The sequence below is a fragment of the Myodes glareolus genome, chromosome 8 (genome assembly GCF_982192425.1).
Source record: "Myodes glareolus chromosome 8, mMyoGla1.1, whole genome shotgun sequence".
Taxonomy (NCBI): domain Eukaryota; kingdom Metazoa; phylum Chordata; class Mammalia; order Rodentia; family Cricetidae; genus Myodes; species Myodes glareolus.
The window spans coordinates 35802568-35808037 of NC_142033.1; the positions used below are offsets into that span (position 1 = coordinate 35802568).

At 42.1% G+C, this 5470-nt stretch overlaps 1 pseudogene; it reads left to right on the plus strand.

The window, feature by feature from the left end:
* Positions 1-2668: 2668 nt before the first annotated feature.
* Positions 2669-5176, plus strand: LOC125387511 (E3 ubiquitin-protein ligase RNF138 pseudogene; annotated as a pseudogene).
* The last annotated feature ends 294 nt before the right edge of the window (positions 5177-5470 follow it).

Sequence of the window (5470 nt, forward strand, 5' to 3'; positions counted from 1 at the left end):
ACAATCTTCCTGTTTCAGCCTATCACGTGATGGAATTAAAATCTTGAATCACAATTTACATCATTAAAGATTCTTTCTGCTGTAATATTTAGGGAATGATCTTATTTTGGTTTTTGTTGTTGAGTTTGGGGGATGTATGCTTTATTATAATTATTAGTTGTTAAGAGTACTTACTGTTCTTTTAGAGAATCTGGGTTCAGTGTCCAGGACCCAGGTAATTAACAACCATCTCTAACTCCATTTCCTCAAGGTCAGACACCATATTCTTATCTTTAAGAATCCCTGATCATGCATGGTATGAATAAACTTAAGCAGACACATACATTTGTACATTAAATGCATATATAATGAGATGGATGGATGGATGGATCGATCGATCGATAGATAGGTAGATAGTCTTCCATGGTCTGCTGCTCACATAGCATTACTTTTATAAGACTGGGAGAAGACTAACCCTAGTGTCTATGTCTACTGGTCCTTTTCAAGTCTTTATACCAACTTTTGAGTCTTGATTCATGTTGACTAGTCATTCATTCCATTGCTTGTGGATTCAGTTCTGGAAATAGTAGTATGCTATTAAGATGAATGGAAGCTGAGCTCCCACAGAAAGGGTCAAATATTTCCATATAAGGAGCAGTAAAGTAGATGGTGCTAGAAAGGAGAAGAGGGCTTTGAGGTATACATGAAAGACAAAAACTTTCAGGTATTGAGAGGAATACATCGACAATGACAAGTAAAGGGATATGACAAATTGGCCTCCACGAAGACGCATTCCAAGTGTACAATTCTCCATCAAAGGTCAGAACACCCTGAAAGAGGTCCAGGGCAAGTCCTAGTGAGGCTGAGGAGCAACTGTACCCTGATGTGGGAATCCCCTCTGTATGCTGTGAATATCACTGGTTAATAAAGAAGCTGCTTTGGGCCTATTGCAGGGCAGAATAGTACAAGATGGGAATTCCCAGTAGTTAGATGAGAAGAAAGGAGGCAGAGTCAGAAAGAAGCCATGGAGTCACCAGAGAAGACAGATGCAGGAGACAGATATTACTGTACGGAACTAATGCGCGAAACAGTCCCACACCAGTTAGGTTTTAAAGGAGTATTTATTTTGGGGGGTAAAACTCACATAACACAAACCGTCAGGAAAGGAGCCTAGTCACTGGAGCAGGAGCCAGAACCAAGTTCCGGAACCAAGAGAGCGAGCTGAGGCTTGCCGCTCTTTTTTAAAGAGAAATATACTACGCCCCAGTGGGCTGGTATTTCAGCAGCTATTGGTTGAAGGAGTGGAAGGTGCTCCTGCAGCACAGAACCTTACTGGTAGGCCCCAATCAAATGGCAATACACAGACTAATAGATATGGATTATTTTGGGTCTGAGTGACCAGGAACAAACGAGCAGCCTCCTCCAACAGATTGACACCCAATATTTGGCAATGTACATCCACGTAAAGCCTAAAAAAGTTTAAAAAAGGAAAAAGAGGGTTTTTAGACACATATAAACGGGAGCAAGTGCAGCTCCTTGGTAGCCACATCACCCCCCCCCAACCCCATCCCCCATGAGCTGTTTGCTGGCAGTGAGGCGCCAGGGCTCCTTTAATCAGGTCTTCCTGATTCAGCAGTAGCAGCAAAACAAAGCAAAACCCATGCAATTTCTGTAAGGGAAGGCTTCCTGGTTCATGCTAGTTGCGTGAACAACTTTGGCTCCTTCCAGAGGCTGAGCACTTGAATGGGGTTTGTGGGGTTTATGGTCCTGAGTGCTTATATGCCTGCTTGGGGTTAGAAGGAAAGTAACTGAGACCATACCCCTGGCTCAGTGCCCCGACTCAATTGATTCAATCAGGCGATGGGATCTGGTCGGCTAGGAGTGCACAGGAAGAGAATTCCCACCACCATACACAGAGGTATTTCCAGGCCCTGCAGTGTGCTGCATGGCAGAGTTAGCTTTTACGCTTATGAAAAGGGTTTATATGCTGCACGGAGCTTCCCAGAGTGGAGGTGGTGAGAACAGCTACTACCCAGCAGCCTCAGAGTCAGCAGTGATCTACTTCCGCCCTACTGAAAGCCTGAGAAAGGCAGAGCTGCATCCAGGGCCACTGCAATCAAGCTTCTTACCATTTTAAAAGCATTCCTGGTCAGGAAATTATAACAGACATGCAATAAAGGCAAAGTCAGATGGAAAAGACCTCTAATGAGTCATGGTGTTGGATAAATGTATGTAGGCTCGAGAGAGAGAAGAAAAAGAATACAGACAGTTGTAAAAAGAAGTAAATGGTTTTAAAAAATAGACGGTTGCCTGATTAACAGTGATCCTTAATTGGCCACACAGAAGAATTTCTTTGGGGGACTTTATGCGATGCTAGGGATTAAACCTAGCATTTTGTACATGCGGCAACAGAAACGTTAAGTTCTATTCGCAGAACTCTTCTTACTTTTTCCAGATGAGGGATCCCCTAAGTTTCTCCCTAAGTTGCCTAGTCTGGACTAGAACTCGTGATCGTCCTGCCTCGACCTCCTCTTACTGGCTCAGATCACAAGCCTGTGTCACCAGACCCACCTAGACTTAAAAAAAAAAAATCTTGGTAAATTAAATGTACCTGGTGTGGCTTACGTCACAACCAGCTGAAGGAGTGACGGGCTGGTTGCTAGGGAGACTTTTGTAGCGTGGTCATCCACTCCGCAGTGACCACCAGCTAGACAGGCAGCAGTTCAACCACAAGAAGGCTGCCGGCGGAGAGGGAAGGACCCCACTACCATCAGCTTCGGGTCTGGTGGGCTTTGAGGTCCATGAGAACAGAGCGCCACCCTTCATTTGCTGGGTTTCCACTACTCCAAAGAACAGTCAACTGCGGGACAGAAACGGACTGAAGTTGGACCGCATAGGGCCACCCCTCTACCGATAGGCAGCAGAGAGAGGCAACTTGACCTGAAGCACCACTTGGATGGTCAGAGGAAATCAAGATACAGGCTGCCACCACCACCTCCGCAGCTGTGAGTTGACAGCCGCCATCCTCTGCCCGTCACCACCATGGCAGAGGATGAGTCTGCCTCCACGCCTTACAACGAAGATGATTTCTACTGTCCGATCTGTCAAGAAGTTTTCAAGACGCCGGTTAGGGTTGCCGCCTGTCAGCACGTTTTCTGCCGAAAATGCTTCCTAACTGCAATGAAGGAGAGCCGGATCCATTGCCCCCTGTGCCGTGGAAATGTGACTAGACGAGAAAGAGCACGTCCAGAGAGGGCCCTAGACCTGGAGACAATCATGAAAAGTTTTCCTGGTAGTTGCCGATCCTGTTCCCAACCAATCGAACTCTGTCGCATGAGACAACATTACAAAACTTGCAAAAAGTATCAAGATGAGTTTGGAGTTTCTTCAGCTCTTTCAAGTTTCCAACTGTCTCCAGACTCTGTGGGCAACAGCAACAGCAACAGCGAGGCTTCCACCTCTGAAAATGCCGAGGCTTATCTAGAAGAAAATGCAGTCCCATCTGATCAGCCTTCTTTTGATTGTCCTTTGTGCGAAGAAGCAAACATGACCAGACAGCGTTTGCTAGATCATTGTAACAGCAACCACGGAGCTCATATTGTTCCATCCATTTGCCCGATTTGTCTATCTCTTCCATGGGGCGACCCTACTCAACTTACCAGAAATTTCGTTAGTCATCTAAACGAGAGACACCAATTTGATTATGGAGATTTCATGAATCTTCAACTGGATGAGGAAACTCAGTACCAGATTACAGTTGAGGAATCTCTACGTGTCAACATCTAAAGACTCTTCTCAGCTCTACAATCACTCCTAAAGGACAATTTACATGAAACCATCGTTTCAATAACTTGATGTGCTTTAAATAAAAGTAATCAGTCTGAAAAAAATGAAAAAAAAATAAGACAACATCTTTAAAGAGACATAGATTAAAGGGGTAAAGAAAAACAAGCCATGTAAAGATGAAATGTACACAGAAAGTCTGGATTATGTTTATTATTGTGTTTTAATTTTTTTTTTTTTTTTACTGCGGAGAGCTATATGATTCTGGGGACTGTTAAGCTAAACCAACATATATATTTTAAAGATATCTTGATTTCAAAATTTGGGTCTAAGAAAATGTTGCTTTGGAAAAGAGGTTCTGCTTTTGTTTCTACAGAAGATGAGAACCTATAGATTCCTTATAGGCTAATGTGATGTGAAGGAACAAGACCCCCCAAGAGGTCTTTCTGAACCCTAGAAATGCTTTGCCCAATAACAGCAGGAAGTATTTTGGAGATAACTATGCTCAAATTCCCAAAAATTGTTTAAAAGTGTTTGTTTACATTTAAAGGGGGATATGCTTATAGAGATGAATACTTTGCATTGGTATGGATTTTGGTTTAGTGATACAAATTTAAGATCAATTTTGTTAAAATTGATTAAGGTATTGTGTTTATGCAGCTCATTTAAAAATGTAATCTATAACTAAAAATTTTAGGTTAATAGTCATCTATGATAGCCAAGCTTGTAGTCATTCCTAGCTAGATTTTCTAGATGTGCAGAGATATATTTCAGATGAAGGGATATACTTCAACTTATTCAAAGACGTACAGAATATAGCATTTAAATGTTTTAAGAACTTAGGACTTCTTAGGACAATGATACCTGTCTGCTTCTGAAATCACCAATCTACTTCAAAAGGATGATGGGTGTTGAAGAAAGGTCCTTATGGAGTTTGATGGTCATTTGGGCAAGAAACTGCTCTTGCCTGGACTGTTTGATGTTACGCTGTATGAACTAGGCATAAAGAACCCACAGAAAATTGACTCCTGAACTTGACTAAGGGTGAGAGCATCTTTCGGGGTTCCTGCTTCCTGAAAGAGTCTGCCAGACATTCTGCAGGACACAGAAAAAAGCAACTGATGGACTTTGCCATTACAAGGCAGAACAGATCTTCAGATTTTCTGATTCATGGAAAAGTCTACTAGATACTATGGGCCTGTAGGCTAAAGATAGACACCCCAGTGGTGCAGAAGAACTTTGGCTGACTGTCCAGGCAGCGAGATGTCTCTGTTATTTCTAGAGTTTTGGACATTGTTTACAATGCACTTCCTGTTTACTTAGGTAATATTATATCTTTCTGGAGTCTTTGATGGAGTTAAAGAATAGATAGTTATACTTTTCCTTAGTCATAATAAAAGATAAAGTATATATAAATATTGTATCTATAATTTTTGATTGATAATGGTTTTGTTGCATGCAATCTTGTTATATTAAAGTTAAAACCTTCCTTATTATTTTGATAGAAAGGCAAAGGTTATGTGGAATTCCTCTGTGTATGCTGTGTAACATGAGGGCCGGCTTGTTGGGGTATCTGTTCCACCCAGTACCCCACAGCTGGCAAGTCTCAAAGAAAATCTCACAGAGTCTACATTAGGTTATAAACTGATTGGCCCATTAGGTCAGGAGACTTATTAGTTCTTATAACTTTTGTTACCCCATTATCCTT